At 42.4% G+C, this 13058-nt stretch overlaps 1 protein-coding gene across 3 annotated transcripts in view; it reads right to left on the bottom strand.

The window, feature by feature from the left end:
• Positions 1-13058, bottom strand: part of NCK1 (NCK adaptor protein 1) — a 108321-nt gene that overhangs the window by 46901 nt on the left and 48362 nt on the right. For 2 of the 3 annotated variants that reach the window (XM_075861184.1, XM_075861183.1), the window contains exon 2: positions 12696-12767. The exons of the other annotated variant lie outside the window; for it this stretch is intronic. The gene's annotated coding sequence lies outside the window, so the exon portion shown is untranslated. The remainder of the gene's footprint in view (positions 1-12695; positions 12768-13058) is intronic. 3 annotated transcript variants of the gene reach the window in all.

The following is a 13058-nucleotide window of genomic DNA, read 5'->3' as shown; positions in this document are numbered from 1 at the left end:
TCACAAAACCAGAAGAGTAATAGTAGTTTAACACGGGCAGATTTTCGTTCGACAACCGAAGAGAACAGCATGTCAATCGGCGCTCATTTGGAGCAATGATGGGAATGCATGGGGACGAACGATCAATAATAGGATAAACACTTTGGAATTAGCCCCCCAATCTCCCAATTACTCTCCCTTTATCTTTCTCACTATTAAAGCAAACCTGTAAGAGACTTTAAAGTAGTAACAGGCACTCGGAATTCAGCAGGCTGTCACTTATGCCTGATAAACTCTGCATATGGAGAAAGCTATTAATCACTGGTAGATGGGCGGTAGGAGCACAGATCATAAATATGCCCGTCTTCTTAGTCCAGCGAGCGCTGCAGCATTTATAATGTAAATTTACAAAAGAAAACAAAAAAAAACCACAACTATCAGACATAAGTGACAGACCGCTGAAATCAGTGTCCGCAACTTCATGCTGCCCTCTGAGTGATAGACAGGTTCCCACTAAAAAGGGTTTTCCCATAAACATAATTTATCACCTATCCACAAGATAAATGATAAATATCTGATCAGTGGGGGTCCGACCTCTGGGACCTCCACCAATCACAAGATCGGGCTTACCTCGGAGTTCCTAGGAGCCCCATAGGAATGGAGGGGTAGTGCGCATGCTCGGCCACCGCCACATTCATTTCTATGGGACACCCAGGAACGGCAAGGTAAGGCCATTCTCATGAACAGAAATAATAATCCTAGGAAAACCCCTTTAAGGTCAAAAACAGATTTGCGGTGCTGACCTATCCATGTGGTTTAGTTGTAAAACTTGCATACGAGGGTCCTGAAAACAGTCTTTGGTGACCGGCTTCATATTTAGGCTAAGGCTCCATTCGCCGCAGGATTACTACAACCTCAATGGTTAAAAGGGAAACAAAGTCAGGACGTGGTCAGGGTAATCCTGCGATTTTACCACTAATCACGACCAACGCCATGTTTCCGTGAAACTTTTGCCTATAAAATAGCGAAGACATCTCTTTAAGCAGCCGTGGCCTTGTTCACACATTGCAGTTTTGTTTTTTTCGAATTTGGCCACAAAGTTATTTAAGCCAAACAATGAAACATATATGTAACCTGGTTCTCATGGGAGGCAGGTTGTCGACTCATTTAAGTCATTAAAGGCCAAGACTCAGAGGCTTTGGCAAATAAGGAGGATGTTCTTAGAGGAGAACAGAAGTAGTATTTTTATCCATTACCCACAGCATGCTCAGCACTGATCAGAGATCTCTCTCAAAGATCCGTGCATCGGTGTGAGCAGAACACGAACAGGACAGGTTTGTAGCCTTTGAACGTAATTAAAAAGTGGCTCTGTCACCAGATTCTCAAACCCCTATCTCCTATTGCATGTGATCAGCGCTGCAATGTAGATAACGGGAACGTGTTTTTTTTTTTTTAAAGTTATGATATATTTTATATATATATATGCAAATGAGGTTTGAAATGGACAACTGGACGTTTTTTTTTTTTCGTTATGTCCAACTGGACGTGTATTGTGTTTTTAACTGGGCCTGTTTACGTGTATGACGCTGACCAATCACTGACCAGTCAGCATCATACACTCATCTCCATTCATTTACACAGCAGCGATGTGCAGCCACATAAACAGAGATTAACGTTAATCAAGTGTCCTGATAATGAATACACATGATCATCCAGCCTGGACGTCATGTGTATTCAGAATCCTGACACTTCTGACTCTTTTCTTTGAGATTTCCAGCAAGCCACGCGTAATCTCACGAGATTACGAGGTAAACGAGATTTCGTTTCCCTTGCTGCAAATCTCACAGAAAAGATTCGGAAGTGTCAGGATTCTGAATACACATGACGTCCAGGCTGGATGATCATGTGTATTCATTATCAGGACACTTGATTAACGTTAATCTCTGTTTATGTGGCTGCACATCGCTGCTGTGTAAATAAATGTAGAGGAGTGTATGACGCGGACTGGTCACTGATTGGTCAGCGTCATACACGTAAACTCGCCCAGTTAAAAACACAATACACACCCAGTTGGACATAACGAAAAAAAAAAGGCCCAGTTGTCCATTTCAAACCTCATTTGCATATATATAAAATAGCTCATAACTTGGCCAAAAATAAGCGTTTAAAAAAAATAAAAAAATAAAAAAAAAATTGTTACTGTTATCTACATTGCAGCGCCGATCACATGCAATAGGAGATAGGGATTTGAGAATCTGGTGACAGAGCCTCTTTAAAGAGGACCTGTCAGCTCTCCCAACAGGACTGTCTTAGTAAATATTGGTATTCCCCATCAAACAATTCCATAGCCTCTTTTCTTAGATTTCTGCAGTGTGTGGTTCCTCTGTTACTCCTCATGGAAATGTATGAATAAATTGTGCTTGCAACAAGTATTTGCTTACAATCAGTGAATGGAAACATTCATAAAGAGGACTCTCAGCTCTTCTGGCATGTCTGATTTAGTAGAGATCTTTAAAATGAAGAATTGAAAGACCAAATATAGATGAAAAAGTCACATAAATTGTTGCTATATGTGAATAGAGTTCATTTTTAAACTGCTAGTTCTATGAGAATGCAGCCCATACCCTGAAGCATGAGATCCTACTTCACACTTTATGAAACATTATACAAAATGAGATGTGTTAAACCACAGGAACACCCCCCCCCCCCCCCCCAACTTATGCCGGCATTAAATACCAGCATCCGAAAGGCAGGTGCAAAGAATGATAATGCTTGCCATTGTGCGATCATGCACCTGCATTTACTACTTGTAGCAAGACCGGTCTGATATACAACGTATCACACACTAACTGGCATGACCTGAATTTCCAACACCTAGAAGAAGCTTCTTCCCAGCAGTGATCGACCCGACAAGCGCAGACACATTCTTCTTGTTAAATAGGACAAGGGCAACAAGAAACAACATGTTCACCCCGGTAATACAGATACGTTGCTTAGAAGAATTGACATAATTGTCACATATGTAATTGAGCAGTGTTCATGAAGTATCTGTATGCCCAGCCCAAGAGTGCATGAATATAAAAGAGAAAAATTAGCAGGGAGAAAATTGTCCCACCCGACGCCCAATAATGCATTAGGACTTCCTTCAGGGTTTTTTGTGGCTTTTCTTTTAGCTTTTAAAGGGGTTTTCCGGAAGCAAACAATCACATTTAGTTAAACTAAACAATGCAAAACAAGTAACTTTGCAATATACTTACGTTGGATCTGATGAATGTAGCGGCGTATCCCATCTTCAGTCATGTGACCACTTGCGAATACAAAATTGGCACTTCCTCTGCAGACCCGTCCATTAGCTCCGATAACTAACTTCCTGTTTCCGGTTATCAGAGTGTACGGTTATGTCACAAATAACGTAACTTTACCACGTGTTTCCTCATCTGGTTAGCCACGTCCGGGCGGTCCGCAATTTACTCTGCAGGGCCGTTCCAGAACGTCCGGCAGAGTTAGCATGTTTGCCGCTCCCCGGCGTCATTTAACTCCGTGATACAGCTGTCTCTAGACAGCTGTATCATGGAACTTTAACCGGAGACCACTCAGCGTGGTCTCCGGTCATGTGATCGTTGTGACAACCTGTCACAACGATCACATTGCTCCGAACAGCAGCGCCGACTGTGAGGAGCTCTGTGATACAGTAGTCTGGAGACAGCGGATATCACGGAGCTTTCACCCGGAGACCACTCCGTGAGGTCTCCGGTCATGTGATCGCTGTGTCACAGCGATTACGTTGCTCCTCCCAGCAGCGCTTGTGCGCCGACGGTAAGGCGCTCAGATATGTGAACGCTGTGACAGCCTTTCACAGCAATCACAGGCGTGCCTACGGTAAGGAGCTCCATGATACAGCTGTCTAGAGACAGCTGTATCAGAGGGGTCTCTGGTCAGGTGATCGCTGTCACAGTGATCACCAGTTGCATCTTCTCCCTCTCTGGCATTCTCCCAGAGAGGGAGAAGAATAATGTAATGTAAAAAAAAAAAAAAAAAAAAAACTTTTTTCAATAAAAATTTCCCCTATAAATAAATTTGTCTCTCTGCTACACGGCGACTTTGGCCACGTACGACACAGGTCGACCAGGCAAAGATTTCTATGTCCCGTAGCCTACATTGCATGTAATAAAAGTCAATGTGGTTGTGTCGCAACGCGCAAGTTGCCACGACATGACAGTTGCAAGAAATCCAAACGGTCGTGTCGCAGTCACTTGCAGGTCGCAACGCGACCACATTGGACTTTCATTACTTGCGCTGTAGCCTATGGGACATGGCGATCTTTGGTTGGACAACCAGTGTTGTGGCCAAAGTTGCCATGTAACACACGGAGTACAAGGCAAGTAGATGAGACTTTACAAAACTCATCCGCATACTGCAGACATTTTACACGGCAGATTTTCAAATCTTTGATAGGTCGTTAAATTAATACATTGGGGCCTACTTTCCATAAAGTAATCTTATTTGGGGCGTCAAAGGGGTTTTCCAGTCCACAAAAATTGATGGCCTATCCTCAGGATAAGCCATCAATATCTGATGGGTGATGGCCCGTCTCCCTGCAGATCGGCTGTTTTGAAGGGGCCGCGATATTTGTTCGAGCGCTGCTTCCCCTCCATTTCCTTTACTCCTCACACTGAATTGCGGACACACTTGTAGCGGCGGTTCACAGTATTACAGTATACACTTGAATGCGAGAAAGCTGCAATACTGTGAACCACCGCTACAAGTGTGTCCGTGATTCACAATGTGAGAAGTAAAGGAAATGGAGGGGAAGCAGCGCTCGTACGAGCACTGTGGCCCCTTCAAAACAGCCGATCGACGGGGGTGCCGGACCCTGACAGATCAGATATTGATGGCCTATACTGAGGAAACCGCGTCGGAAAACGTGCCAAAAAACGGCCGAAAATGCCTCCTATTTGTTTCAATGGGAGGCTGAGGCGTTTTTAGTAGTTTTACCGCTCGCGGGAATAAGAAGTGGCATGCCCTATTTTCGGGCGTTTACGTCTCTGACACCCCACTGACATCAATGGGAGGCAGAGAAAGTGTTTTTCGCTGCGCTTATGCCCGCGGCGCTCAATGGCCGCAGGCAAAAACGCGGCAAACGGCGTGCAGATCAAAATCTGCCTCGGAATTCCAGACAAAATCTCTTGGAACAGATCCAGCAGCAGGTGAGGAAAATGTGCTGACTGGATTGTGTGTACCAAGATGTCTGACATAGGTGGAGTGGGCAGACTTACATTTATCAGGCTGTGAAAGGGGTGGGGGAGGGAGATGGGTGCCTGTACTTAGATCAGGGATAGATGGAGGCACAAAGGATAATGATGATTATTAGTGTGTAGGACAGCGTGCAGGGAGGGAGCTGTCTGGAATTTAGAGCAGGGAAGGACCCTGTGACCATAGAGGGGCGTGGCAGTATGCAAATAGCTGAGGTGCTTTGGAGGAAGGGGGGGGTGCAACAGTCTCCTCAGATGAAGCAGGGGATCATGGGTATGGTGGGTTACAGGACATGAAACAGACAGAGCAGCAGTGACGATCAAACAGAAGCTGGTTAGGAGGTTAATAGGGGGTAATAGGGAAGGCAAATTAAGGCTGGGGGATACTTTTTAGAAAAAAATAAATTCCTGGACAACCCCTTTAAATAAAAATAAATCTTCTTTATTCAGACAATTTTTAAACAGGTGTTTTTTTCAGGCATGCGGCCCAACGCATTTGCTATAGTTTGTTGAATTTCCGCTATAATTTACGGCTGCTTCACTCAGCGGCGTAGACAGCTGAAGATGCAACAAATTTATTAAGAGGCGTTTGCCATCCTATTCCAGCTTGTTTCCTACTAAGACAGAAGTCGTTTCTGTTGCTCTGAATCGCAGGACGACAGGAAGACGTTGGATTCCCTTATTGCATACAAGCTTATTACTGTATTACTTCCACTAGTAAGGAGAGCGACTGTATTTGGAGATGAAAGCTGATCTTTGAGCCAACTTCAAAGTGCTACAATGTCTTCACATACACATTATACATGTTATTCCACACTACGGGTAAACCAGATAGTAATTGAACTGTATTGCATATAAAACTTAACACGGCAAAACACTCCCAAAGTCTGGACTTTTATTTACAGCCAAAAGAAGTAACACTGTATCATGAAGAATGTAAGATCAGGCAAACCCGGTGTTGGGTATGCCGCCGTCACTGGAAAGAACAGAAGAGTTTCTGAAATTTTCACCAGGAAAAAAAAACAACATTCCAATCTGCTGACATCTACTACCTGGTCATGACCTTAAACAGTTAACTTTGTTTGTTTTTTATGATAGAGGCAAGACCGTTGGCATGATTGGCGGGATTATTACCAGGGGAAGGACACAATTTTGGGGACTACTACTAGTGCTAAATATATCTATCACTATAGAGGTCAGATGTATTTTCTTCAATTATTTTGAAAGGAATAGTGTCGCCCCAAAAAATTTTTTTATATCAGTTTGAGGTTAGTGTTTTATAAAAAAACTTTTGTATGTGTGTTACCTTTTTTTATTTTTTTACTTTTTCTTCCCTATGGGGGATGCCATTTTTTTTTCCATTTCTGTTTGTGTCGATTAACGACACATACAGACATGGAATACAGCAGCTACAGTCCCATAGTGAATGCGAACGGGGCCCGTTCCATTCACTATGGTGTACGCCGTCTGTGTGGGAACGGCGCATATGCTGCTCCCACACAGTCCAAGTTGAACTGAGCGCCGTCCGGCGCCACTTTCCTGTAGACCGGAAGTCGTGGCCGTACAGTAAGATTACTACTTCCGGTCGCGGCTTCCGGACTTGTGCACTTGGAGCAGCGGCAGCAGACGGAGCGGACGGACCGGAGGCGGCAGGAGCAGGTAAGTGATTTCTATGCATGTTCCTGTTTCAGTGTGTTTACTAGTGTATGTAAACCTTCTACACTGTGTGTTAGCTCAAAAAATGGCGACACACAGTGTAGGAGGTTTGACCGTTCAATCCCCTCGTTTCTCCCGGCACTAGCCAGGATAAAGGAGGGGGGGATTCTGAGAGCTCACTAGAGCGAGGGATTTTTTCCCAATTTTGCAGCATAAAGCAATGTGGTTGCTTTACCACATGCAATGCTGCAATTTTGGGAATTGCTCCATCTAGTGACCAGCACTGGGAAATATTATAAATTAGAATCTAATTTATAATATTTCCTGACTCGAAAAAAAATAAAAAAAATTAGAACAATGTTTAATCACCTACACACTAAGTGTTTAACTAAAAAAAAAAAAAAAATGTTTTTTTTGCTAGCAACACATTCCCTTTAATGCTTTCTGGGTTAATAAATTCATTTTAATCTTATTCCTTGGCTCCCATGATCCCCCGATCAGTTGCCATGGCAGCCAGAGGCCTATTTAAGGCCTTCAGGTCTGCCATCAGTGCTTTGTTAAGCCGTTACGCAGGCAGAGCTTAGGCATCATGCCCAATTCAGTTTTTTTTTCTTCAGGGTGCTATCCGTTTTATGTTTTTTTTAAACCGATAGCACCCTGACACATTCATTTCAATGGCGCCATGCACACTTTTAACAGAACCGTGCTGCCGTTCCTTCAAAAATAGGACAGGTCCTACTCCTTTCCGTTTTTGACTGAACAGTCTCTGCCTTTTCAATGATTTGGTCCGTGAAACAGACTGCACACAGAAGCCATCCGTGTTTCACGGATCAGTCATTAGCGGCCGACGTATGTGTGCATGCAGCCTTAATAGTGGAGCACAGATAAAACCAAAAAAAAGTGCAGCGAAAAGGAGGCAGGGTTTAGCCGAAAGGGACGGGGCCTCCACCGGCACCACAGATTTATCCTAATTTACACCAGAAATTGGCAGAAATTATGGAACAAATCTAGAACGGCTTATAGAAGGCGTGGATTTGAATTTCTGTCACATGGACAGCCAAAAATGTGCCATATATTTTAACAGTTGCGCACCTCTTAATATATTTGGCACATTTACCACCAAAGTTAATAAGCTGAATATATTCCCCCCACGGTCTCCTGATTTTGTAGACTGTTAATAGATATCATTGAAGATGATCTGTCACCTTCCTGACAGGTCTATTTTAGTACATGCTTATATTCCCCATGAAACAATTCTAGCGCATATTTTCTTAGAACTCATCTTTGTGCCATTCCTCTGTTGTTCCTACAAGAAATGTATGAATAAATAGACTACTGGGTGTTACCCTTTTCCTTGTCAAAGTTGGGTGCCCCTACATGGTCTCACTTTGCCGGTGTGTGGAGGGACACATCCTTAACTGGTAACATTCAGTTATTAATTTATGAATTTTTAGGAGGAATAACAGAGGAACGGTACAATGTAGACTTCTAAGAAAAGATGCTCTACAATGGTTATTTCATGGGGAATAAAATTAGGAAAGCTGAAAATAAAAAGTGTAAAAATAAAATAAAACACAATGGCCCTTTTTCGCTTATCAAGTCTTTTATTATTGAAAAAAGAAATCATACATATTTGGTATCACTGCGTCAGTAACCGTCTGAACTCTAAAAATATGTTATTTATCCCGCGCAAAGAGCGCCTGTAAAAAAAATCCAAAAAACTATGCCAGAATTTCAGTTTTTTGGTGACCTTGCCATCCAAAAATTGGAATAAAAGTGATCAAATAGTTGCATATTATCGAAAAATTGTACCTAGAAAAACTACAGCTTGCCTCGCAAAAAACAAGCCCTCATACAGCTCCGTTGACAAAAAAATTAGAACGTTATAGCTCTCAACATGGCAACAGAAAAAACACATTCCTTTTTAACAAAAGTAATTTTATTGTGCAAAAAGTTATTAAAAAAACATAATTTAAAAAAAACGTTATATACATTTTGTACCGCCGGAATCGTACTGATCCGCAGAATAAAGTTAACATGTAATTTAGAACGCATGGTGAAAGCTGTATTAAACAAAAAAAATAAAAAATAAATAACTATGTCAAGAAAGAAAAAAAAAAAAAAAATATGCAGTTGTGTAGGCCCAAGGGGAACTTTTTTTTCTGTTTCAAGTGGCGATTTATCAAGTCCCTAAAATTAGGGAAGCAGGAAAGGGAAAACTCAAAATCATATCTGCTGGAAGCGAGAGCACCCGTATTTATACCAGGACAACCGCAGATTTCCTGGATTTCCCAAACCGCAAAAGTGCCGAGTGTGGACCAAAAGAGGATAAGAAAGGACATTTATCAGTGCGACACCGGCCTGCGTAGAAAGCATTGCTTCACAGCGTAACACACATCTATGGATGATAAAAAAATGTAACCTGATTTTTTATACCACCTGATTATGCCCTGGTCTACTCTGCCCAGCTTACATACGCCCCCACATTATAAACTCATTTACCACTTAAACTCCCAACAAGACCAAGTAAAATCTACGCTCCAAAAGCCAAAATGGCGCTCCCTCCCTTCTGAGCCCTACACTGTGCCCAAACAGCAGTTTACTTCCCCATATATGGCATTGCCAAACCAGGGAGAACCCTATTCATTTTTGGGGTGTGTGTCTCCAGTGGAACCAGCTGGGTATGACATATTTGCCACTGAAATGGCACATGGGCCCAGAAATTGTGAACCAATACTTTGTAAGTAGCCAAATTAGCCCTCAATTTCGCATGGGTACTCACTCCTGAGACATGTCGAACATCCAGGCAAAAGATTATTGGGGTCGTTTTAGGGTGTTTCCTTTGTTTTTGTATCACAAGACTTCTTCAAACCAGACATGGCGCCTACAATATAATCTAATAAAAAGGAGGCCTCAAAATCCTCTAGGTGCTCCTTTGCTTCTGAGGCTGGTGCTTCAGTCCATTATCACACTAGGGCCGCATGGGGGATATTTCTAAAAACTGCAGAATCTGGGCAATAAATATTCGGTGTTACAGAAAAAAAAATATAAAAAATTAATTTCTGCAAAAAAAATAAAAAATATCACCTCTGCTTTAATTCTTGTGAAACGCCTAAATGCTATTTTGAATACTTTGAGGGGTGCCGCTTTTAAAATGGGGTGATTTATGGGCCCCTCAAAGCCACTTCACAACTGAACTGGTCCCTGTACAAATAGCCTTTTGAAATTTACTTGAACGTGCAAGAAATTTCCGCTAAAGTTCTAAGCCTTGTAACATCTTAGAAAAATAAAAAAAAGGATGTTCAAAAAACGATGGCAATCTAAAGTAGACATATGGGGATGTTAATGAGCAACTATTTTGTGTGGTATAACTACGATCTGTCTTACAAACCTATATTTATTTTAAAAAAAAGAATGTCCCTGAATTTTTGTGTTTTTCACAATTAAATATGGAATGTATCGACTAAATTTTGCCAGTAACATAAAGTCCAATGTGTCACGAGAAAACATTCTCAGAATCGCTTGGATAGGTAAAAGCATTCCAAAAAGTTATTACCACATAAAATAAGACATGTCAGATTTGAAAAATGAGGCTTCGTCAGGAAGGTCAAAACTGGCCGCAGTGGGAAGAGGTTAAACACATTGAATGTATGCATGCTTGTGCGCTGTCTGCACTGTGCTGCTGTGGGTGAAGATTGGCTGTGCGGACAGTAGGTAAACTAATGAAAACCACTCAGATGGCAGTGAAAAAATTTGCAGTCACACACCTCCGGTCTTACAAGAATTCCATGCACTATGATACTCATATAATACTCTTATCTCTATGACCTTTTGCACGGTTTATCCATTGCCTTCACTATGCCCAGAGCTGCATTCATAATGCTACTGGTTGTCAATGGAAACAGTCATCAAGTTTGATGTCAGACATCCCTAACCGCTTAGTGGAGCACCTATAATGCAGTGGGAAAGCCAATGTTTTCTTCAACAATTTGTACAGTGCCTGGTGTAAAGACGATAACTCTCAGAAAGCAAATAAACAGAGTAAAGCCTCGTTCACATCAGAGTTGGGGTTCCGTTCATGGGTTCCTTTAGACCTTTCCATCAGGGGAACCCATGAACAGAAAACCAAACAAAAACTATAGCTTCCGTTTGCATTATCATTGATATTTATGGTAATGCTTCCCGTTTGTCTCCGTACCATAAAGTTTCCATTTTTTTTAGCGGAAACGAATGGCGTAGTGGACTGCACTATTGTTTCCGCTAAATAAAATAAATAAATAAAAAATAATATAAAAAAAACAAAAAAAACAGAAACCTTACGTAACGGAGACAAACGGAAACCGTTTGCAATGAAAGCATTACCATTGAAATCAATGGTAATGAAAACTGAAGCAATGGTTTCCGTTTGGCTTTCCGTTGATAGATTCCCCTGACGGAAAGGTCTAACAGAACCCATGCACGGAACCCCGACCCTGATGTGAGCGAGGCCTAAGCACTGAGATCTTCAAAGTAATGGGCCTCATCACACCTGTCGAACAGAAAACTTGCCCTTGATGTAACCAATCACAGAGCAGCTTTCATTTCTTATACTGCTAAGTAATAATGAAAGCAGCACTGATTGGTTGCTATGGGAAACAAAGTCCTTTTTTTCCTGTTAGGGCCTGTTCACATCAGCGTTCCCTTCCGTTGAGCGTTTACGTTGGCTTAACCCCTCAACGGAAGTTGAGGGAACTCAGTCTAAAACTACGGAACACTGTCACAACGGAGACAAATGTAAACCTTTAGCAACGCTTCTGTCACCATTGAGATCAATGGTGAGGGAAACTGAAGCCAAGGTTTCAAATTGCCTTTCCGTTGAGGGATTAACCCGGCGTAAACCTCCAACGGAAGGGCAACGCCGATTTAAACACAGCCGTAGACATTTTTGATAAACGAGTCACATTAAGGCCCCATGCACACGACCGTAATTTTGATTCGCAATTACGAATGCGTAATTGCAGATCAAGGTACGGATCCAGTCACTTCTATTGCCCACGGGCACCTACCCGTATATTTACAGGAAGGCCTCAGGGCCAAAGAAAGCATCTGCAAAAAATTGAAAGGCCTATTTTTTTATTTTACGGGCCGTACTCGTATATTTTATAATGGACGCACGGCGGGTAATTATGGCTACGGCCGTGTGCGGGTCCATACAAGGGGACAAGACTATGTAGATTCGCTGAAGATTATCGGCATAGAACATTTAAAAGAGTTGTCCACTACCAGACAACTGATGACCTATCCACCGGATAGGTCATCAGTACATGATCTGTGGGGGTCAGACACCCGGCCCCCGCACCATTAAGCCGCTCTGACTGTCTCCGGGCACCGGACGTCCATGCCAGAAGCAGATCGCTCCGGTCACAGAATAGCGGCCTTGCTGCCATACTGCAGATCTACTCCTGAAATCGGAGTAGCGCTGCAGTTCGACAGCACGGCCACTAGGCAATGTACGGAGCCATCTGCTTCCGGCTCCGAATAATTGCATAATGCGCCATAACATCTGGTGCCCGCAGGCCACCGGAGCAGCTGATCGGTGCTGGGTTTGGGTGTCAGACCCGCACCGATCATATACCGATGACCTATCTGGTGGATAGGTCATCAGTTGTCCGGTAGTGGACAACCCACACTGCATTCCCATTCTACCTTTACGCCATAACATTACATACAGCAGAGATGGAGCATACCTCACCAAACCGAAAAATACATTAAAAACACAAGACAATTTAATAAGCACCTTAAAAATACATATCCCAAAAATGTTATTACCTTAAATGGTAAAGAAGTGGTCAATGATGTGAAGAGAAGCCCCTCCTTGATCTATACCCGCTGTAAATCCATCTGTAGAGAGAACCAGTATATGGTCAACTATTAACACAGGAAGAATCACAAAACTTTACTAATGTATTGTTAGCCTGCCCTTCCACAGTCCAAAGGAAACCGATCCCATATTTGCCTGGATATAGTGGGATGTATTTGAAGATATTGAAAAGCATTAGAATGGGTTTATACATTCCAAAAATTGCAGCAATAGTGGTTTTTAAAAAAAAAAAAAAAAAGAAGAAGCAAGCGTCCGACATTAAAGAAGTTCTCCGCTTTGGACAGTCCCAACTTGTTAGAATGTTCCCTTGA

This window comes from Rhinoderma darwinii, chromosome 4 (genome assembly GCF_050947455.1).
Source record: "Rhinoderma darwinii isolate aRhiDar2 chromosome 4, aRhiDar2.hap1, whole genome shotgun sequence".
NCBI lineage: Eukaryota > Metazoa > Chordata > Amphibia > Anura > Rhinodermatidae > Rhinoderma > Rhinoderma darwinii.
Note: the sequence above shows the minus strand (reverse complement) of the source record. Positions and strands in the feature narration are given on the sequence as shown.